At 43.3% G+C, this 23,946-nt stretch overlaps 3 long non-coding RNA genes across 9 annotated transcripts in view; 1 reads left to right on the top strand and 2 right to left on the bottom strand.

Moving 5' to 3' along the window:
* Window positions 1–12,660, bottom strand: part of LOC150064924 (uncharacterized) — a 30,279-nt gene extending 17,619 nt beyond the window's left edge. For 5 of the 6 annotated variants that reach the window (XR_016534848.1, XR_016534849.1, XR_016534846.1 and 2 more), the window contains exons 1-4: window positions 12,541–12,660; window positions 9,647–10,019; window positions 7,144–7,242; window positions 5,239–5,347 (exon numbers count right to left, since the gene is read on the bottom strand). This is a non-coding gene — a long non-coding RNA (uncharacterized LOC150064924). Of the gene's footprint in view, window positions 1–2,925; window positions 3,308–5,238; window positions 5,348–7,143; window positions 7,243–9,646; window positions 10,020–12,540 lie in introns of those variants that run through there. The other variant, XR_016534847.1, reaches the window with a different exon arrangement.
* A 1,837-nt stretch (window positions 12,661–14,497) lies between these two features.
* LOC150064925 (uncharacterized) lies at window positions 14,498–23,053 on the bottom strand. 2 transcript variants are annotated; one of them, XR_016534851.1, is made up of 4 exons: window positions 22,940–23,053; window positions 18,957–19,122; window positions 14,659–14,774; window positions 14,498–14,519 (listed from the first exon to the last, which is right to left on the bottom strand). It is a non-coding gene; the product is annotated as an uncharacterized LOC150064925 (long non-coding RNA). The 2 variants fall into 2 exon arrangements; XR_016534850.1 differs by lacking the exons at window positions 14,498–14,519; window positions 14,659–14,774 and having other exon boundaries at window positions 18,525–19,122.
* Window positions 14,506–18,887, top strand: LOC150064926 (uncharacterized). The gene is made up of 3 exons (XR_016534852.1): window positions 14,506–15,212; window positions 16,202–16,317; window positions 17,765–18,887. It is a non-coding gene; the product is annotated as an uncharacterized LOC150064926 (long non-coding RNA).
* Window positions 23,054–23,946: the final 893 nt, after the last annotated feature.

Here is a 23,946-nt window from a genome sequence, read left to right on the forward strand (position 1 = left end):
ACATTTCACCAGTCCCTGGTGAAGCACAATATCAACTAGCATGAGATCAGTAAGGAAGGAGCATGCATCTACACTGAAGGATGGGAATGAGCCACTTACGCCAAATTCTGGCTTCATTTAGAGCTTTCACAGATAAGCTAGTGCTTCCTATACCCTACAAGCACAGATCATTGCAATCTCATTACTTTACTTGAATTTTGCCTTGCCTGTTTATGGCTTCCCTTTCTCCAAGGGCTTTTCTTTTATTTCACTGATGTCTTATTCATGAACCTATCAAAACTATGGCTTTTGCAAGAACTAATATAAGGAAGTGACCAAAAGTAGCCATGCAGACAGAGCATCCTCGTCCTTCCTAAAAAGTCAGCTCTCAGATATTACCGGATATACAATAGTTTTACTGATATAGATTATTTTTCCCAAGAGATTTTGACTCCATATTCCTGGATAAAGGTCAGGAATCTAAATTATTCATTTTTTATTGTCAGGGTAATGTATGGAGGGGTTACAGTTATATTTGCCAGGTAGCAGGTGCATTGTTTCTCAAAGATTGATCCACCTTCTCATGTTTTTGACTACCTTTCCCTCCCCCACCTCCTCCCAATCCTCTTGTTTACTTGAATTGTCTTAAGGCTTGAGCCAAGGGCCTGGGACTGTCCCTGAGCTTTTATGGTCAAAGCCAGCACCCTACATTTAAGCCACAGTTCCACTTCTGGTGCTTTGCTTGTTCACTGGAAATAAGAGTCTCTTAGACTTTCCTGCTCAGGCTGGCTTTGAACTGCCATCTCAGGCTCCAAAGTAAGAGGTAGGAAAAAAATATGCTAATATACAGCAAACTAATATTAAAATTAGTATTAATTAATCAATTAATAAATAGTTAAAACCAGTATTACTAGTATTAAAATGCTTTGGGATGCAGTGGGGCATAGTAGTTCAATATAATGGAGCTGAGAGTTGAGAAAATCCAACTTAAACTTTGATTTTAATTCACTGTGACCTCAGACAATAATCTCTTTTCAATGTACAAAATGACTAGAAATAAACATACCCATTAAGAAGACAAAAAAAGCGATAGTGTTTCATTGTGAAGAGAAAATAAAATCATGTATAAAGGCATTTGCCAAAGAGCCTGCTACTTCTTAAATTCTTAACAAAGCTCTGTTTGATGGTAATGATTATGGTGATGATTGTGACAGTTATGATGATGAGGATGGTAGTAATTGTAGTGATGATGACAGTGGTGGTGATATTGCAGGAGGAATACTTAAATCTACAATGGGCTGTAAAGTATGATTGTTCATTCTGAGTGTGTCACATTTTTCCCAAAGAAAGCATCTGGTTTCTGAAGTTCTAGTCTCAGAGGAAAGAAAACTTACATGAACAAAATGGAGGAGAACAAAAAACAAAAGTCCCTCAAAGAAAATGGCCCAGATGTCACACACAGAAGACAAAATGTCAAAACTGGATAGAATCATTAGATGTATAATCTAATATTTTGTCATCATTGTTTCTTTCTCTTTTTTGTGCTGGGCCCAGAACTTGAACTCAGGGCCTTGTAATCTCATTTGCCTTCTTCACTCAAGGCTGCCACTCTACCAGTTCAGGTACAAACTCTTCCCCCATCTATTGGTCAATTAGAATTAAGAGTCTCTCAGACTTTTGATTTCCTTACAAATGGTCAATGTCATTCTTTCTGATGAAAGCCCATTGTGTATATGTGCCATCTCATTTTCTTCCATTCAGGAGCATCTGGGTTGATTCCATATCTTAGCTATGGTAAACAATGCTGCAATAAACATGATTGTGCTGGGGTAGTTTTAGTGTTACCTGTTTTATTGCCAATTGGAGTGCCCAGGAGTGGGGTTGCTGTATCATAGGAAAGCTCTATGTTTACTTTTTCAGGGAACCATACTGCTTTTTTTTCCAGAATGCTTGAACAAGTTTACATTCCAACCAATAATGCAGTAGTGTTTCCTTTTGGCCCCATACCCACCAGCATCTCCTATTGCTAGTTTTCTTGATAAGGGCCACTGTAACTGGGGTGAAGTGGAATTGCAATATTTTCTTGATTTTCATTTCTTTTCTTTCTCTAGAGATGTTAAAACATTATATTAAGTGAAATAAGCCAGACCCGAAGAAGTGTAGGTTGCATGGTTTCCCTCATTTGTAATAATTAAAATGTGCCTATAACCCTAAAAGTAAATTCAATGAAGAGTAAAAGACAAAAATAACAGCTGGACATGATAAAACAGGACTCTAAACATTCGCACAAAGGAGGATATTTTCAGGAGAGGATCATGCCGGCTCAGTAGCTAGGTGCTTATAATCATATAAAAATGATGTTTGCTGAAATCAACTCCAAGAAGTGGAAACTAGAGTGGCTTTTTGTGGTTGTTTATTTTCTGTTTCTTCCCAACTTTGTCACTGTTTCTTTTCTTTTTTTTTAACTTCTCCACTTTTGTCCTTGCATTTAAGTTTATCTGATTTGGGAGGGGAAGGGAAAGCACAGAAACCATGGGACAACCCCTACACTCCCCCCCCCAAAAAAATCCCCAAATAGTAGGAAATCATGTCACTTCTTAAAACAAAAACGTTTCCAGACTTTTCCACCCAAGCTGGCACTGAGCTATGATCCTCGAATCTCAGCTTCCTGAGTAGCTGATAGGCATGAACCATCAGCTCATTCTTTTTTTTATTTGCAGCATTTGAGCACTGATTTTTTTCTTTGGAAAGCCTCTCTCTCCCACTCTCTCATCCTACATATGTGGTTACACTAAAATCACTTCCAAAATCAAAGCGTGAGTTCTAGAACCAAGCTTCTCTGACCTGTGTCAGTGGGAAATGGCTGGCCAGGTCACTCAACCACAACATGTCTAGATCAACTTTTAGAATGCTCCCTGAAGTTTTCGGGAAAGATGCTGCTCATAGATTGGGTTTATTAGTTTTAGACTTATCACTGCCTCAGTGGTGAAGATACATTCTTAAGAAAAACCCAGATATAAGCCAACAGGCACATGTGCAAAAGCTAGAGGTAACGTTAGAGAGAAGGAACACTCACCATCCCCACAATATGTTTGTGCTTCTGATTATTTTTGTGTATTAAGCCAGTCTTGGGGCTTGACCTCAGAGCTTAAGCACTGTACTTGAGCTATTTTGTTTGAGGTTATCACTATACCACTTTGAGGCACAGCACCACTCCTGTTTTTTTGGGTGTGGTTTTTTTCTGGTTAATTGGAAATAAAAGTCTCAGGGACTTTCTTGTCCTGGCTGGCTTGTAATCACAATCCTCAGATCTCAGCCTCTTGAGTACCTAGGATTATAGGTTGAGAGTCAACCTCTCCATCTCCAGCCATAATTCAATACTTTCAGTCTATTTCTATCTGAATCAATTCTACCCCTTGGCATCCCACATCCACATGTGTTCATCCATAGGAGTTTAAACAGGGTTCATTTCACTTATAAATAAAGTATTCTGGTCCAGGATGGAGCTGATGCCCAAGAATAAAGAAAATTGGGATGAGAATGCATTTTAGAGGACCTGTATTGGAGTCTGAGCTCAAGGCTTCACACTTGGTTCCGCTGATTCTCTATAAGCTAAGCCATGCATCCAGCTTAGCATTTTGCTGGTTATTTTGAAGATGGAGTCTCATGGACTGTTCTGCCTAAGCTAGCTCCCAATATGGATCCTCCAGATCTCAGCCCTCTTAGTAGGTAGGATTACAGGCATACCTTACCGCTGGCCAGGCACCTGCGTATGCTCTCTGTGCCTACATACATACATGTGTATTCAGATGTTCATGAAAAGGAGTTCAGATGAATGCATGTGAACTCTTCAGCTTCTCAACAAGCTAGAGCTAGCAATTATTATGTATACTCTCAGATATAAAGAAGAAACCTTCGAAGATATAATGGGTTTGGCTACTAATTAAAAAGGATGTACTTCAAGTCATATTAATTGGGTTTTAACGCCCATATCTGACACCAGTTCTGACAACTACAGTTTGAGAGAATTAAAGGGACTGGTCAATAGAACCCGTGTGACAAATGGATAGGGCATAGGTGAGGCAGTGGTACTAAGTGATAACAAGAGTAGCATATTGTAGGATTCAGAACAGAAGAGTTGATTGTCCTTTTTTTAGAGAAAAGCCAGCTGGGCAAGAAACAGACGTAGAGAGCAGATTTCAGTTCATAATCTTTCTTCATACACATTTGAATGATCTTGGAGGATTCCCTATATCTATTTCTTCAGTGAATTCTAAGAGTCTTTAACAATAGTATCAGAGATCAGGTACATATTAGAGAACAAGTAATAGTTACACGTGAAACAGGCAAAAAATTGATATGTTTGTTCATTCAACAAAACTTACTGAAAGCCTATAGATAACAATAATGTATTTCAGAATGACACTAGAGAAAATTTTGAAAGTCTTCAATATAAAATAATGATAAAGTAGGCAGGCACGGTGACTCAGGCCTGTAATCCTAGACTCATAGGAGGCTGAGATCTGAGGATCAATGTTCAAAGCCAGCCTGGGCACAAAAAGACCTGAGACTCTTATCTCCTACTTACCTCTAGAAAATGGGAAGTAGGGCTTGACTCAAGGGTAGGGTAGTAGCCTTGAGCTGAAGAGCTCAGGGACAGCACCCTAGCCAAGTTCAATCCCCAGGGATATAAAAAAAAAAGTAATGATAAAGTGGGAGAAAAACATGGGAAGGGGTAACAATGTTCAAGAAAAAATGTACCCACTACCTGATAAATGCAACTGCTGTAACCCCTCTGTACATCACCCCAACAGTAAAATAAATTTAAAAATAGGTAATGATAAATGTTTGAGAAGGCAGATATGCTTAGCTGTATTTAAGCATTGCGTGGGGTATATATAAATGGGAATATTTTATGACAGTTCATTGATGAGTATATCTTTTATGTTCATATGTATCAGGTTAAACCTCTTTTTTTTTAAACTGCCAGGTGCCAGTGGCAGACACCTGTAATCCTAGCTACTCAGGAGGCTGAGATCTGAAGACAGTTGTTCTAAACTAGCCGGGGCAGAAATTTATCTCCAATTAACTACCCAAAAAACAGAAGTGGCTGTGGCTCAAGTGGAAGAGCACTAGCCTTGAGCACAAAAAGGCTCAGGGACAGTACCCAGGCCCCGAGTTCTGTTCTAATAGAACAGAATAAAGAACTTTAATTTTAAATAACTGCAGGTTAAAAAAGAAAATCAAGTAAAAATTTACCATTGAGTTTGCTTTTAAAAAATTGGAGATTCTTGGATTATTGTAAAAACTTCTCATCAGTCCTCATTCCTGAATGTCACAAAGAATGGCATCGGTTTCAGAAGATGGTCTGGAAGGTATAACGGAAAATTAATAAAGGCTAGTGTTTCTTTTATTACTCAGGTAGCCAGTGAAGAAAGACAAGGAATTAATGTAGTGCCAGCACAAGTACCTCAGCTCCCTGTATATGCCTATGATTTATTACCATTACCTCTCTTCCACCCCACCTCTGGCCCACCTGCACACAGGCAAGCCACAAGACTATGGAGAACTGAGCCAACATTCTAGGCTTGTCTCTTCTAATATCGACACAGCTGGAGAGATGAGTTATTTTTCCCTACCTATTCTTTGTAGTTGAAGATACATCTCTGCTTAGCCTAGGGCTCCCGGATTCAAAATGATAACTAAGCTCGAAAAGAATGCCCACAGAGCTCATATCCTTCCTGTCCTAGGCTGCTGGAGGTATGAGCATCAGGCATACCTATGAGCCCCTGTCAAAGTGGACCGTGAGTCCCAAATGCAAGGCCTTTCCAAGAACTAAGTGAGTTGCCTCTCATTGCAAACCAATTGGAGGAACCTTCGCAGGCTGAGCTGCCACCTACGGAGGATAGGGCGTGCTGCAAACACCTGCTCTGGCAGGTGAAAAACTAGCTGGTAACTTGCTTCCATCTGGAGGGAATGGACATTTGAGAACATAATTCCTATTTGGGATTTCATTCCAAGACTTAAGGTCAATAAATCAGTTGTAGCAGTATAAAGAGGCAAAATATGTACTTGTACTTGACTATGGTGCTACATGGAGCATCCAGATTTTCTGACCAAATCAAGAATGCTTGATAGCCAGGGGCTGGTGGTGGCTCACTCTTGTAATCCTAGCCTGAGATCTGGAGGATGGTGATTTGAGCCCAACCTCAGCAGTAAAGTCTGCAAGATTCTACCATGAAAGAAAAATAAATTTCAAAACCTTGAAACTGCTGGGGCCAATGCTTCACATTTGTGATCATAGCTATTCAGGAGACTGAAATCTGAGGACCTAAATTCAAAACCATCTCAACATCTCAAAATTGGTGAGATTTTTCTGTAAAAAGCCAGAAGTAGAGCTGCATCTCAGGTGGTAGAGCACCAGACATGAATGGGAAAAGCTAAAGATTAGTGCCCAGACTACGAGTTCAAGTCCTGATCCTGGCACAAAATATGACAAAATAGGACTGGAGGCCTGGCTCAAGTGGCAGAGCACCAAAAAGCCACCAACTAAGGTCAGGTTGACCACTTTATGTTGGTTAATGGATATGACAAGAACAAGAAAGAAGTGACTCTACTTTTACAAAAACTCTGAATTTCTCATTGTCTGCATTACTGATAGGCCCGCTTTATGGGCTACTTTCTTCTCCATCATTAGCTTGTAATGATAAAACTCAAAGCATGTCTTTCCATGCTAGGTGAAAGAAAGGTAAGTAAAATAAGGAGTACTAAGACATTTGTTAGTTACTTTTTCTGCACCAGACACCTACCAGACGCTTTTTATTAATCACTGTATATTCTCACAAAAATGCCTGCAAAAGATGATGAATCATTTTCATTTGCGGATGAGAAAGCTATGAGTGAGAGACCTAATGTTGCTTAAGAGCATAAGGCAAAATAAGAGAAACATTCAATTCACAAATCCAAACCTCTCTGATTTCCAAATGTCTACACTCAGAGATCTTCTACTCATGGGAATACACACATATTTGCACATCTGAACACACACCCACACACACACACACACACACACACACACACACACACACACACACACCTGGAACCCTTTTGCTTTAGGCACAGAGGCACACTATAGGAAGGGACAGACAGGCTGTGTATGCATACCTGCCTGTGTACATATTCTCTCCAGGCTTAGTCTTCAGCTCTTGAAATAAAAGCTCATGCTCCTGTGAGTGAATGATTTTACTCCAGTTGACTCCAATACTAGAAAAACAAGTTAAAAGTAGACAAAGTGGTATTGCCACCTTCAAAGGGCTGGATACTTCACTGACTGAGTCAACAACTGCCAAGGGATTCCCAGGAGCTCTTGAACATCTGGATCTACAGCTACTCATAGACATTTACCAAGACTCTGGGATTTTCCTTCTCCCAAGTCCTGAAATGCTTCTATGAGGAAAGTAATGACTTTGGTTTAAGTGCTGAATTACATGAGGACTGAACCCAAAAGAAGAATACTTCAGTCCTTAGGCAGGCCTTAGTCTAAGCCCCACACAGAGTAGTAAGTCACTGCTCTGTGTAGTAGCTCCACTTGCAAATCTTCTTCTGTGAGTGAACATGTTTGCTATACTGCAAGTCTGCAACTGCTCAGAAAAAAATCCAAATCGATTTATCTTTCAGCACAATTTTTTGGATGAGAAAGAAGCCTTTGGCAGCTTGGTTGAGTCTCTCACTTTCCAGATGGCATGGGCATCCTTCAGTGATGCCTGCCTGGTGATTCCATCAAACCACATAGGCCCTGTGCCCCAGAAATAGACTTCAAACCTGAGCACCTGAGGCAAAGTGCTCTCTGCTTCCTTGGGCCACTTCTCTCTCTCAACCCCAGAAGACTGACTTCCTGTCTGTCAGTTCATCTGCTTCCATTTGGCTACCTTTGTAATCTCCTTTAGGTTTCATTCATTTGGCTTTCTGCTCACATATAATTCTTTGGATTTACATTATTTCTAGCATCTGCTGGAAGATTTTTGTGTGTGTATTTTTTTTGTAGGTGCTAGGGCTTGAATTTGGTGCCTAGGTGGTATCCCTTAGCTGTCTTCCCTCAATGCTGGCACTCTACCAATTCCACACCTCCACTTTCAGGGTTTTGCTGCTTGTTTGGACATAACTGTCTCTCACCCTTTCCTGCAGAATCTGGCTTCTCACTGCAGTCCTCAGATCTCTACTACCTTGAGGAGCTAGGATTACAGGCATGAACAACAATGGCTCAAAAACATTTAAAACAGACCTAACACCCTCCTCGCCCCCCCAGAATCTCAATAAAAACGGCTCCTTTTCCGTTTCCCATCTTGAAGATCACTCCTCCCAATATGTCACAAGCTACCGAACACACAAGTCCATACAAAAATTTGAGAAAAAAATGGAACTAGGAATCTGCTAGACCCATCGTTGTCATTATGAAAGGGATGTACAGTCTTCCATTCCTTGGCAAGTCTACTCAGTTGTACAACTTCCAAATTTTATGTAAGCAGAATTTGGCCTTATAAAACACAGCTCCTCCCCGACTCCCACCAGGGACTTTATCGGTAACCACGGCAACAGCCCAGGTGCAGTAACAGAGCCAGCAATTCTATAAAGGTAGAGAGCCCAGAGGAAACAAGAGGGAAAAGTTCTGGAATGCCCCACGAGCCTGGGACTGCCCAGGAGTCATCCATCCTCACTTAGTTCTGCCCAAGAGAGGCGGGAAACATTCACATCTGTTTCACCAGGTAAAATGAGCCTCTACTAGTAGCAAAATCCTTCTGCCTGATAGCAAAGCCTCAGATCCATCAATGTACTTTAGCTAAAAGAAATGGTCAGTTTCAGGACCTAAATCTCTAAAATCATTGGTTGACCCTGGAAAACAAAGCCCTATGTGTTTCAGTTTGCTTTTTCAATGGGATGAGATATTGCTTTCCATCTTTCTCTGGGTTTCTGTTTCAGTCTGTCCCTGTCTATCACTGACTCTTTCCTTCTTTCCCTCTCAATAACAAATGTATGTACACACGCACTGGCAGAAGGGAGGAGGAACAGGGAAAAGCTATGATGAAATTCCCATCACCTGATCACAAGACACACAGCTAGTGCTTTACAAATAATATTTTCTAAGTGCAGCAGCCATGCTCTGGTGTGTATGTGTCAGTCTCTACATCTCTATGTACGTGCACATACATAACTACACAGAGATTTAGCAACTCTCCTAAATTACAATAACTGTCAGAACTAGGCATACTCAAGGTTTATGGCTACAGGAATTTCTTTTTAAGATGCTCTTATTCAAAAGAATATCAAGAACTGAGCAGAGGCAATAAATTAATAATGACTTTTACGGCAATTTGACTAGCATTCTAAGCACACCACTGTTGGTGAAGAGAATAAACAGGATATCACTTCTGATGAGACTCGGGACCAGACATGCAACAGACATGTCCGTGGGTCATGGCTGTGCTGGCCCCTGGGAAGGCTCTGTGACTACACATGGATGTCCTCTTCCTGCAGGCACACACTGATTATTGGAAGACATTAAGGAAGAAGAAGCCCTTGAGGACAGAGTTACATTTAAAAAAAATGCCTGAAAATAAGGTATTAGAAAGGATTCTCCACTAAACACACACACCCAGAAATCATTTTTTACCTTGTGGTGAGGATCTCGTGATCTCCACCTTGGTACTGTCCTTTGTTCTGACAGAGTGACAGCCATTTGTTATGCATCCCTCGTAGGGTTTGACTCTCAGCTTCACTTCGTTTACACTGGCGACTCTGACCACTCAACCAGTTCACTTTCCAGCTCTATTACTGATGTCTAATGGAAACTCTGCTCCACAGAATTGGAGCGCTCCTACACTTGGACAGTTCCTTCCAGATCAACTCAGTCAGGTCAGGGTGCGGCACTTGACACTTGCCGTGGCCTGCTCTATTCTGCTTCATCACGACACTTCAGTAACAGGATGTTAAGTGGGAATCTTCTTTTGATTCAGTACATCAGCTACGCCGCTCAAGTTGAGAACCTGGTAGTAAAGAAGAGATCCCCAAGAATTAAAACCAATCAAGAGGCCAGCAAAGAAATTCCTTTAGGGTTGGAAAGCTGATTCAGTTTTGAGGTCTACATGGTTTTGAAATCTGTAGAATTTTTAAAACCTAAGTATATAATTTTGAGAATATTTTTAGAAATTTTATTGTCGGGATAATGTATAGAGGAATTACAGTTACATTTGTCAGGTAATAGGCATATTACTTCTTGGATACTGATACTCCTCATGTTTTTGTCCCTGTTTCCCTCATCCCACTCCCTCCCAATCATCTTGTCTTCCCATCTTCCCTTCCCTATTTCAAATAAACATACATACAATATACCAGGTACGAGATTTTATTTTGGAATGAGGAAAATGTTTTGGGATGATGTAGTGGTGATATTTCCATAAACTCTGTGAATAGTGTTTTGAAATATTGAATTATATCCTTTAAAAGATGAATTTTCCAAAAGTGAAACTAAATTCAATAAAAATGTGTAATCTCAGTCTAATCATAAGAAAATGGTAAAGAAACACAAACTGAGAGTTTTATATTATAAAAGAAGTCTGAATGGGGCTGTGAATTTGGCCTAGTGGTAAGAGTGCTTGCCTAGCATGTAATGAAGACCCGATTCCTTGTTACCACATACTTAGAAGAAAGCTGGAAGTGGTGCTATGGCTCAAGTGGTAGATCTCTAGCCTTGAGATCAGGAGGCTGAGATCTCAGGATAGCAGTTCAATGCCAGCCCAGGCACTGAATATTAGGAGACTCTTATCTCCAATCAATCACTCGAAAATAGGAAGTAGGGCTGTGGCTCCAGGGTAAGATGGTAGCCTTGAGCTGAAGAGCTCAAGGACAGCACCCAGGCCCAGAGTTCAAGTCCCATGACCCACCAAAACAAATGAAAGTAAGAAAAAGGGGAAAAAAGGTAAAAAGGAACAAAAAATAATGACACAAACCTGAAATCAAGCTATAGAATGTGGCTATAGTAAAACTAATGTTGCTTTTTTGTTGTTTAAATTCATCACCAAATTTCAGGTAGCCATTACATCTGTCTTGAACATCTGCTTGAAAACATTTTTCCCCTCATCCTTATTCTTCTCCCTTCTCCTCCATCACAGTTTCTCAACTCTACCCCTAAACTTCAGGAGCTTGTTCACTCCAGGAGGAATGAGCAGACCTTTACATAAGAATTCCCAGGTCCTGTCCTGTCTACATCTCTCCTATCTCTTTATCCTGGCTGCCATTGTCAACTTTCCAAATTCACATTTCAACTTCCAACTTCAACCTATATTCATGCACTTCTTTTATCAGACGTTTATATCTCTCAAATCAAATTCCATCTTCCCCTCAATTCCAAATAAAGGTAACTTTGTTTCTCTTCTAAACTTCATTACTTCTCTGTCATTTGTTTAACAACCAGGAAATACTTCTTAGCCCTTTTTCTTAACATGAATGTGAACTCAAACAGGGAGTTGGCCTTGTCTTGACATTTAGGTGCAATGAAGGTCAAAATTGAATATTCACTTCTTTTCAAGACTAATCCATTGAATCTTCTTATTCTAGGGTAGCTGTAGTAGCACTTGGAGCCATGAAGTAATATTGCAACCACAAAATGCTACAGATGCCCTTAACATACAGTGCTTGGAAATTACACCTGGAGCCAGGATTCACATAGATCATATCTACTCTCTGTAAAAGTCCTTCATGGGGGGGGAGAAATGTATAGTTATGCAAAAAACTCACCAGATTATTTTTAATATATATATATATATATATATATATTTGGGGCTAAGTCACTATTATCTTGAAAATAGTTTTAACCTAATTTATAAGTTATAAAATATACTTCCTTGATATTCCTATAGGCTAAAACTTTATGGATAATTACCAGACTTCCCTTTACCTTGTTAGTATGATTGGAATTTTAAATTTTCATTGAGAAGGTAATTTTAGGGAGGGTATGGCTCAAATGGTAGAGGACTTGCCTAGCAAGCACAAGGCCCTGAGTTCAAGCCCCAGTAACACAAGATAAAAAATAAAATAAAAACAGGAATAGAAAATCATTAAAATGGGTAATGGCATAAGTGCAAAAGAAGTTCACCAAGTCAAATAACACATTGAACAAAAAGGCTACAGAATGATGACGTACTAGGGAGAACATCAAAAAAAAAAAAGGTGAATGATTTTGGTAGTAATTTCATCAATACTCTGTCCACTGTGGGACAAGGTAGATATGTATTAAACTGTTCATTTCTTCTTCATGTTTTCACACGAGTAAGGACTGGCATGCAACTTTGTACTTTTTCTGGAATAAAGAACCAGAACACTTTCTGGTTACCTTCAGCCAAAACTTAAGGGCTACAAGTTACCCAGCGCCTGGCAACACTACCTTCTTCCTTGACTCAACAAGGCAGAGTGCCAGAGGAAACAGCAGAGTAGCACTATGTAAACAGGGCAAGTGGCACAGAGCAGAGGCAAGTTATATAACCAAAATATTTTAAAATATGTTCATACCTCGTAACAACCTTTGCCTTTGGTTGGTTTCTTGTTTGGAGTGTCAGTTGAAACAGTTAATTCAATATTATCTGGATCGCAGATGGGGGATCTCCAGAAAAAGGCCGCGGCCGCCGCCGCCCCGGCCGCCGCTCCGGCACCGCTGCTTGTGGCCGCTGCCGTCGCCGCCGCCACCACCGCGGCCACCACCGCCGCCTCCTCCGCCGCCGCCGCCGCCGCCTCCGCTCCGGCACCGCTGCTTGTGGCCGCCGCCGCCGCCGCCGCCCCGGCACCGCTGCTTGTGGCCACTGCCGCCGCCGCCGCCACCGCCGCGGCCACCGCCGCCGCCTCCGCCTCCGCCGCCGCCGCCGCCGCAGCTCCGGCACCGCTGCTTGTGGCCGCTGCCGCCGCCGCCGCCGCCGCCGCCTCCGCCGCCGCCCCCGCCGCTGCGGCACCGCTGCTTGTGGCCGTTGCCGCCGCTGCCGCCACCGCTGCGGCCGCCGACGCCGCCTCCGCCGCCGCCGCCGCCGCTGCCGCTCCGGCACCGCTGCTTGTGGCCGCTGCCGCCGCCGCCGCCACCGCCGCCGCCACCGCCGCCGCCGCCGCCGCTCCGGCACCGCTGCTTGTGGCCGCTGCCGCCGCCGCCGCAACCGCCGCGGCCACCGCCGCCGCCTCCGCCGCCGCCGCCGTCGCCGCTCCGGCACCGCTGCTTGTGGCCGCTGCCGCCGCCGCCGCCACCGCCGCCGCCACCGCCGCCGCCGCCGCCGCTCCGGCACCGCTGCTTGTGGCCGCTGCCGCCGCCGCCGCCACCGCCGCCGCCGCCGCCGCCGCCGCCGCCGCTCCGGCACCGCTGCTTGTGGCCGCTGCCGCCGCCGCCGCCACCGCCGCCGCCTCCGCCGCCGCCGCCGCTCCGGCACCGCTGCTTGTGGCCGTTGCCGCCGCCGCCTCCGCCGCCGCCGCCGCCGCCGCCGCCGCCGCCGCCGCCGCCGCTCCGGCACCGCTGCTTGTGGCCGCTGCCGCCGCCGCCGCCACCGCCGCCGCCTCCGCCGCCGCCGCCGCCGCCGCTCCGGCACCGCTGCTTGTGGCCGTTGCCGCCGCCGCCTCCGCCGCCGCCGCCGCCTCCGCCGCCGCCGCCGCCTCCGCCGCCGCCGCCGCCGCTCCGGCACCGCTGCTTTTGGCCGAGGCCGCCGCCGCCGCCACCGCCGCGGCCACCGCCGCCGCCTCCGCCGCCGCCGCCGCCGCCGCTCCGGCACCGCTGCTTGTGGCCGCGGCCGCCGCCGCCGCCACCGCCGCGGCCGCCGCCGCCGCCGCCGCCGCCGCCGCCGCCGCCGCCGCCGCCGCCGCCGCCGCCGCCGCCGCCGCCGCCGCCGCCGCTCCGGCACCGCTGCTTGTGGCCGCCGCCGCCACCGCTCCGGCACCGCTGCTTGTGGTCGCTGCCGCCTCCGCCGCCACCGCCGCCGCCGCCGCCGCCGCCGCCGCCGCCGCCGCCGCCGCCGCTCCGGCACCGCTGCTTGTGGCCGCTGCCGCCGCCGCCGCCACCGCCTTGGCCACCGCCGCTGCCTCCGCCGCCGCCGCCGCCGCCGCCGCCGCTCCGGCACCGCTGCTTGTGGCCGCTGCCGCCTCCGCCGCCACCGCCGCGGCCACCGCCGCCGCCTCCGCCGCCGCCGCCGCCGCCGCCGCCGCTCCGGCACCGCTGCTTGTGGCCGCTGCCGCCGCCGCCGCTGCCACCGCCGCGGCCGCCGCCGCCGTCGCCGCCGCCGCCGCCGCCGCTCCAGCACCGCTGCTTGTGGCCGTTGCCGCCGCCGCCGCCACGGCCTTGGCCACCGCCGCTGCCTCCGCCGCCGCCGCCCTGCAGCCCCAGCCGCTGGCCTCGGTAGCGCGTCGCTCTCCTAAGATGGCTGCCGCGACTGGTGCCGTGGCAGCTTCGGCTGCCTCAGCGCAGGCGGAAGGGAAAAAGATCCCCGATCTTTTCATCAGACAGGTTAAACGAGTAGAAGGCTCTATATGGAGGAGTAGAAAACAAATGATTAAATATTAATTCGAAAATATTTGTCATTTCTTAGAATTTTTTCCAGTTTTTATATACTGGATGATATCTTGGGGATGGTGCAAAGGAAAATTGAAACAAAAATGTTCTACCTTGTGGAACCTGCATTATGAAGGAGGTAGATATATTTGAAACAAACAAACAAGATGGAAAGTCAGTTTTCAGTAGGTAAGGGAAGGAAGGCTTTCTTGATGTTGACAGATTAAACCTGGAAATGAAAGATAAAAATGATTATGGGTCAAACTCTTGGAAAGATGAAATCACTATTAATTTCATTGAAGGCTCTAGAAAGTTTAGGGTGGTAGAAATAGTAGGGGGGGCTTTATTCTTGTTATGTGTGATCTGCCTCTTAGCCAACCAAGTTGAGATTTAGTGGTGATTGGATGGATGAAGATGTCTGGAAGTCCAAGTGGAAGCCTTAGCTGGAACTATAAATATAAGAATCATTGGCATAGTCATATTATATAAATTAATTGCATTATATAGGCTTTTATAGGATTATGTGCAAATAAAAATTGAAGGCTAAGCATATGAAGACTGGAATATCTATTGGTCTGGTAATGTGGAGATTCTGATAAGAGTGGCAGAATTGTAAAACCTGATCACACAGTGTCCAGAGCAAAACAGAGCAAGAGAAATTGAACCAGTAAGTTAATGTAATTCATCAAATTCATTTCTTTATAAAGAGAACTTTGGTAGTAAATGGAATTTGGGGGTCGGAGTCAAGCATTTTTTTTAATAAGAGAGAAATGACATTGTGCTTTTGAATGTCCACTAGAAAGGGGAAAAATTATGATACACCAGAGGAGAGCTACATTTACGAGTATGTGTAAAGGACAGAAGCCTTGTGCACAAAGGGTTGACTATAGCTAGGAATTAATGCTGTTAATTCATGGCACTAAAAAAAAAAGACTAAAGTCATTCTACCCTGACTCTGGATGGGGCATACAGGAATTGGGGGTTATTTAAGGTGTCTGCCTATGGCTTTCATTTGACTGATGGGAGTATGTGAGGGAGATGTAAAGTTAGATAAACTGCATTCCAGTGGATTTGGGGGAAGGCTAGTGCGAAATTGAAGTGCTTGGTTAACTGTGAAGGCAGTATATGGCTGGAGTCAGTGCCTTTCTAAAGAGTGGCTTTCTGTAGCCTGTCTTTTCCACTGTCACCCAGGAAACAATCACTAAAGTGATCCTACATCTTAGGTACTTATTTCTCTATTATTGTTCATTTCTGTATTCTAATGTTCTGGGTTGAGAGAGAAGGCTATTAGTTTGGAAAGTACTTGGATGTAAAGGTTAAAAAAATAGACCTTACTGTGTAATATCATAGTTTACCTTTACCCATAAGAAGGTATGTTCCAGTACACCCAATAGATGCCTAAAATTGTTAATAACACTAAACCTTATACACAGGTTTTGTAAGGTTACCATAAGTGAGGTGACCTCTGAGAAGGCTTCTGAAGGACTAATGGGCATATAAAATCTAGAGTATGGTTTTATTGGACCAAAGAAGGATTCAGGTCTTAGGTGGAACAGAATAAAATGATATCGATATCATCGTATTTCCTGAGAGTGGCATGCAATTAAAACTTTATGAATGGTTTATTTCTGAAATTTCCCGTTTAATGTCTTTTAGGCTTCAGCTGAGTATGGGTAATTAAACCTATGGAAGCCAAGATTGTAGGAAATAAGAGATTAGTGTGTCAGTAACTAACTTGAGCCACTTTTAAATGATACTGCACGGTTCCAGAGGTAGGTTGGGAATTTCATAACAAAAAGAAGTAAATACCCCCTTCTATTATAACATTGCTGTTATTCATTTTGCTCATCCACAGTTACAAATACTCCTTATGTTACTGCTATCATTTTGAATAAACTGTTAACCTCTCTGATCAAATAAGAATCAGAAAATATACTGCACTGGTTTCTCACACTTGTAGTTTTAGTACTTTAGGAGCTGTGGTTGCAGTTCAAAGTCAGGCCAGGCAGAAAAAACAGTGAGATTCTATGTCCCCCAAAAAAGCAGATATGATTCAAGTGGAAGAACACCAGCTAAGCAGCAAGCTGAGCAAATGTGGAAGCTCTGAGTTTAAATCTTAGTACCCTCCCAAATGTTTGTTTTTGTCTTTATCTGTGTAGAATTGAGTTTCTGACCTATGTCATTTTATTTTTATTTTTGCCAGAAAGTCTTTTTCTCCTTCATTTTGGTAATAATGCCCCTTAAGAATACAGGATTCTACAGTTTGGTCAACTCTGCTTTTGCTCTCATGTTTGTAAATGGAAATCTGCAATGTCATTTGTATTTCTTTTGTTGTTGTTGCCAATTCTGGGGCTTGTACTCAGGGACTGAGCACTGTCCTTGGGCTTTCTCAAGGCTTAGAGCTCTAGCACTTGAGCCCCTAGCAACTCTTCCAGCTTTTTCTATGTATTTGGTACTGAGGCATTGAACCCTGGTCTTCATGCATGTTAGGCAAGCATTCTACCACTAGTCCATGCTCCCAGCCCTGTAGTTTGTATTCTAATTCTTATTTTAAAGGATAGTTTATTTTCTGTTCCTTCAAAAATGGACTGATTTTCCTTCTCTTTCCTTCTTTCCCGTCTTTATATCCAGGTATGTCTACCCTGGGTATTTCTTTTGTGTGGGTGGGATATGCTGGATCTACTGGCATGTCAGATATGATGGATTATGTTGGGCTCACCACAGTTTCACACTAGAGCCTGCCCCTAGACCTTTTACATGACTAGTTAGGTACACTTTATTTTTTTACATATTTTCAAATGACTTATAGGCAGAATGACACACAAACACTCAATACTTAATATATACAGTTGGATAAGTTCAGAGCTAAGTAAGCATATGTGGTACATCCAAATCTACAATCTGTGTTCACAGCACATCCACCTACTAGAAGAAGAATCCCAAATGACCCTTACTGTACACTCTATTTTTATTGACAATGAAACAGATAGAGGAAAGCTTAGTTCCCATGGGCTTTCTCTGGAGACACATTCTTGACTTGTGGGAAGTTGATTTGCTTACTTACCATGTGCTGAGTATGGCTTTTCTAGAAGGAAATTTGGATGCTACCAAGTTAGAGTTTATGATGGTCCCATTTTTATTGTTTTTAATATGCTTTGCTTATACTCTTGCAAACCATTTCAGTCTTCCTTAATGCTATTTTTGTTTTTGTTTTTACAGGGCTCTAGCTGTAGAATGAACATGGAAGCTCTCCTTTTTGGCTTTACCAGAAAGTTATTCCAAAGCTGCTACTGCCACCTGCAGAGTCAGCAGTTCTAGCTTCTGAAATGAACTGGCAGTCTCAGGGCTAAGTCTGTGTGGAGGCAAGCACTCTGCTGGATGATGAATACAACCATAAACAGCCTGGACAATGGCCAGCAGACATGTTACTGATCTGGATGATGCCTATTAATACTCTTAATAAGGACATGCAAGTGTCTTTTCAATGTATTATCAGCAAGGACTATTTTACTAGGCCCCTAAATGAAAATAGTCTCAGGGAATTGTTTCACAAAGCTTGGGGACTTGGGAAATTCTAGGAATCTATTTAGAAAGCGGAGGCTGCATTTTTGCACAGTACCAGTCTTGATTTTCTTTAGAAGGGGGGGTATGGAGTTTCATAAAGTCCTTAAATCTGGTAGAAAGTACCCAAGGGCCTTGAATAGAGATGTAAGTGAACAAAGAGCATGGTGTGCATTGATCATGGAGAGAAGGTAGTGAATTTTGCAAAGGGAGATAAAGAGAAGATCAAATTCTTTAATGGTTTGCAAGGACTATGTAGAGGCCTGGATTGTGGAAGGGAAGAAAACATTAAAAGGCCCATGCAGATGATCCCATGGAAATGAAATAGAATAAAGTCACCTTTTGTAGGCAAATGTGACTTTTGCTCCTGTATTTCAGTTAACTCTCATAACAGCTTCAGGAGCAATTTCCAGAATGTAAAAATCCAAGGTTTATTGATGGCTAATCTTAGAGATGAAAAGTGGGATTCTATTTGACGTTACCAGCAGCTGAGCCAATGTCTGGTACTTACTGTAATGGGGAAGGCTGTAGAGATAATTTATTTGGAATTGAGGGGAAGGTGGAATTTGATTTGAGAGATATAACCGTCTGATAAAAGAAGTGCATGAGAGTGGCTCATTGTGCGCAGCGTTGCACGGCGCCGCGGGCCGCCGTGGTCTAAGGTGGAAGTTCGTGCGGCCGCCGCCACCGCCTCCGCCGCCGCCGCTCCGGCACCGCTGCGGCCGCTGCCGCCTCTTTTGCATTGCAAACCATTAAAAGTGGACAGCTTCATACAATCCAATTAGTGACCCCTGCTTTTCACAGGAAACCCATCATAGATGGGTTGCAATTCTCCATGAAAATCGTTTACCTTCCGGGAAGCTGCTGCTTTTGATGTGGCATTCCAGGAGGGTGTTAGAACAGCCTGTGTACCTCTGCTGTTTCAGAAACTTCTCCAAATTCTTTTGCGTTCAGTGATTATCCCAAATTATTTAAATTGGTTCCCAGTCATCTTTGATGCAACTCTGGAATCTTTTCTGAATGTAAGAAAATCACACATATAGCACAGAGAGAAGATTACAGAATCAGAATGACTTAGTACTTCCCAGGGAAATTCTATCAGAACCAAATAGCAGGTGTTTGAGTTGAATTTGAAGCTCCACAGCCACACTTCTATTGTACCTTTACCCACAGCTCATAGATGAGTACATAAAAGTTCACAATAATTGCTCATAAAAAATTCTCCACCCAAATGAGGAGCAAGTAAGGCAATCACCGAAGTTAATGTAATTATACAATCAAAATTTTATTAATATGTCCTCATTTCCATTCCCCAGTTGTCCCATATCATTTTATCACGCTGTATTATTCTCCTTGCTTCTCCTGTTTTGCAAGCAAAGGAAATGTCAAGTTAAGATACATCCATTCAGGGGGACCAAAAATAGCCATTTCTCACTTCCCATGATGCTTTCTGTTGTCATCTTTCATTGAGCCTGCCTCCTGTATGAAGTGTTATTCTTCTGCACTTAGTAGAGTCTTTTTCTGCCAGAGGCCTCAGAAAACTAGGTTCCAACACACACACACACACACACACACACACACACACACACACACACACACACACACATTCCTTAAATACAAAGATATTTTCAGTAAGTGTTCTAGTATGTAGATGTGGGATTCCCTCAGAGAGGTCTGAGGAGTCATAGGTATGGACCACTCTAGTAACTATTTCCCTTTGACCAAGGCCAATGTCACCATCTGTGTGACATATGTCACACTAGAGCTGCATACTAGTAAATTTTCAGCCCCTTTCCAGGAATGCTGTAGGGAAGAAATCGTTTTGAATTTGAGTTACACATTAACAGATTTTCATTAAATATAAAATCTTAGGTAGTTTTATCATCCCTATTTAAATTTCTGAATAGGCATAATTTGGTCACTGAATTTCCTATAATAAAAGAAAATGCACAGTATGCTCAGTGGAATAACACAGATGAAAAGGAATGAACACTGTATGATATCACTTGTACACGAAATTCAATAAAGTTAATTTCATAGAAACTGAGTAGAATGGTGGAACTACCATGGTGGTACTACCAGAGAAAGTGAGATATTGATCATGGGTGAAAAGTTTTAGTAGGGGGGCCGGGGGTTTGGTCTAGTGGTAGAGTGCTTGCCTAGTATGCACAAAGACCTGGGTTGTAGAAAAAAGCTAAATGTTGCTGAGACTCAAGTGGTAGAGCTCTGATCTTGAGAAAGCCCAAGGATAGGGCTCAGGCCCTGAGCTCAAGCTCAGGACTGGCAAAAAAAAAGTTTTAGTAGGACTTGAAGAACAAGCTACGATATGAGCTATTGAAGTACTCTGTGACCACAATTAATAACACTGTACAATTCAAAATTGCCCAAAGAATTGATTTTTAACATTTTCTTCACAAAAATGGTGAGTTAGAAAGGTGATGGATATATCAGTTACCTCTATTGAATATTTCCATACTGTATAGACAGATCAAATATTATGTTGTACTCTATAAATTTGCGTAAGTAATGCCAATAGGAAGGAAGGAGGGAAGAAAGGAAGGAAAGAAGGAAGAAGGAAGGAAAGAAGGAAGGAAGGGGGAAGGAAGGAAGGAAAGAAGGAAGGAAAGGAGGAGGAAAGAGAGAGGGAGCATTTCTAGAATGTACATAGCTGATCCAAGAAACAATCTCTTTTCCAAATGTCTGAAATTCTCCACTCTACTAAAGCTTTCCTTCCATGCTATCCATGCTGTACACTCCAAGCTTTGTTATCACTACTAGTAACTACTTTACCACCGAGCAATCTCCAATACATGGATCCTCTTTATCGAGCCTCCACCTGCTGTCGTTCCCGCATACTGTTTATGATATTGCCCCCCTGCCATTCAATGATGTGATTGGGACCAGGAATCCTTCCTGTGACTTCCCTCAAGTCTTCCCTTCCCTTCTTGCCAAGCTGGGAGCCAATTGCAGAACATACTAACCTAAAAGTTTCATAAACACCCTCCCTCTTTTCATTGTCCTCTTGGCGAAAAACACTACATGTATCTTCTGCTGTCACTAAACTAAACTAGATGTCAGTAAGCTATAATTTTGGACCAAATGCAGACCACTGCCAGGTTTTATAAATGAAGTTTTATTGGAATAAAACAACATTCATTCATTTCTGTATTATCTATTTCATGCAATAATGGCTGTGTTAAATACTGGGACCAAAACTGTGGCCCACAAAGTTAAAAGTACTTTATGTGTGTACTGAATACATTTGTGAAACTCTGAGTTAAATTATTCCTTAAATCCAGATTTGCCAACCATTCTTAGCTTTGATTTATAAACTCAAGACTCTAATCAACACCCAACTCTCTAGCTCACATCTGTATTCCTGACTACTTAGGAAGCTTAGATCTAAGGATCCAAGTTTGATGTCAGCCTAGATAATCATGAATATCATGCCTCAGTTTCTTAACTCTAATTAATCAGCAAAATTTGGAACTAAAGACATGGCTCAAGGATAGAATGCCAGCCAGGAATAAAACAGAAAACCAAGCATATGAGGGCCTGAGTTCAAGCTCCAGTAATGACAAACATGTTCGGATGCATATTCGGGCATGTATAACACTGACACACGGACAGACAGACAGACAGACACACACACACACACACACACACACAGATAGAGACAGAGAGACAGACAGATAGAGACAGAGAGACAGAGACAGAGAAAAAGGTAAATCAGAGGTCTTAAAGCCAAAGCATGGGAATGCCTTTTGGAATTTCCCTCCTTGCACTCTCCCTATTTACCTTTGCTAAGCTGTGTTTCAGTATTTCATTATGTTCTGTTTTGTATTCTGTATTTATTTGAGACCAAGCCTTGCCATGTAGCCCAGACTGGCCTTCAATTCACCATGTTGTCTAGGCATGCCTTAAGTTCTCTGTCTTCCTGACTCAGATTCCTGAGAGTAGAAGTATATATTACCATACTTCACTTTTGCTGATTTTTTCCCCTAGAAACGGTCACAGCAATGTTCTCATCTCATTTGCCCATTGAGTGTGATTTTAACAAGTCTTCCACAACAACTAATATCTAGATGCCCTCTCTTTGTATGAGAACATGCATGTATGGACTTCACAAGTAGAATGTGACCACAGTGGTGCTTCCTGAAGCAAGTCATGAAAGAAATTACAGGTGTCCTTGGTTCTCTCATTCTCAGAGCCCAGCTGCCAAGCTGTTAGGAAATCTAAACAACCCGTGGAGTGTCTCACAGAAAGCTGCCTATATAGAAAAGGAACAGAACCCCTGGCTTTCTACCCAGCCAAGCTCCCAGCCAATAGCCAAGAGTATCTTACCATCTGTACATCTCAGAAGTAGAATATCCATGCTAGGTACCAGTGGCTTACCCTTAACGACTCAGAGAACTGTGGTTCAAAGCCAACCTAAGCAGAAAAGTCCATGAGACTCTTATCCCCAATTAAACATCAAAAATGGCAGAAATGGACTGTTACTCAAGCAGTAGAATGATAGCCTTGAGCAAAAACGCTCAAGCATAGTGCCCATACCCTGAGTTCAAGTCCCAAGACCTGTACACAAAAATAAATGAAGTAGAAACGCCAGTTCTGCTCCAGTTTTCCCATTACACAAACTACAAATTTTTGACGTATAAAATTACAGCTATTTTGGATTTTAGTTTTTTAAGATTAGAAGATTGGGTATATACAAAATGGTAAGACCCAACATAATTCACAAGATTCATTACATTTGATGTGCACCTTATACAGATAATCTGAAAATAATTTTATATAGTATTTGACTGGGTCTGCAATTTGACTATGACTCACCACTTGGGTGTGGAATTTTCCACTTGCAGTCATGTCAGCATTCAATATGTTTCAGATTTTGGAGTGTTTCTGAGTTCAGGTTTGGTGGCTGTTCATCCTGCACCGTTCTCAGTGACTATGGGGGAGGGAAAGGGCGCTCATTAGTTACACATGGCACAAAACAAACCAAAACAGCAGCCATCTGGTCTTTTCCTCTCTAGGCCTAGCTTTCTTATCATACAGACGAGGTGGTGCGTCCTTTGACTCCTCTCTCAATCATCATGGGACAGTTCTGGCCTCTCACCTCACTCAGAGTCAATATGCTATTTGTCTTTCAGCTTCTGAACTAAGCACCACTACTAGGTCATTTCTGTTCCTGACATGTATTATTTTAGGCCCACTCCCAGCTTCATGACCTCCTTGGGAAGCCAAGTGTGGGAAGCCATACTCTCATAGGCCCATACCTAAAGTGGTGGGTTGTCTAGTTTCAGATGCACTTAAGATTGATGCTGTTGAAAGCATAGGCTGAGAAGGAAAGGACAGGTCTCCAAAATTTGATAGTTTCTCTGTATGAATTATTAGTGCCAAGACAAACTGTGACACAGTCAGTCATCAGTAATGGGTGACGGGTTGGCAGCACAGCATACATAGAATCCAATGTGAGTCAGAGCAGGGTTGTCAAGCAAGGCAGTAAGTAAATGCTTGAGAAAAACTCATCAAAACAACAACATTCTACTAGTAATCGGTCCTTGAAAGAGGGTCTTGAGTGTCAATCACTATCTCTGGCAGTAATTGCTGAGGTCATTCTCTTGGTAACTTGTCATATTTAGGAACTCAATCAAATAGATTGCTATAGTAAAGCAAATTATGTCTTAGTCACCACATCTTCTTTAACACATGCACAAATGTCCCCCATGTCTCTTTATGTCTCTCTTATTCCTGTCTCTCTGTCTCTATCTCTCTCTGAAATGTGCATACATGGATATTTACACATGCATGTGTGTGTGTGTGTGTGTGTGTGTGTGTGT

The sequence above is a fragment of the Megascapheus bottae genome, chromosome 3, assembly GCF_031878675.1.
Source record: "Megascapheus bottae isolate mThoBot1 chromosome 3, mThoBot2.hap1, whole genome shotgun sequence".
NCBI classification, from domain to species: Eukaryota; Metazoa; Chordata; class Mammalia; order Rodentia; family Geomyidae; genus Megascapheus; species Megascapheus bottae.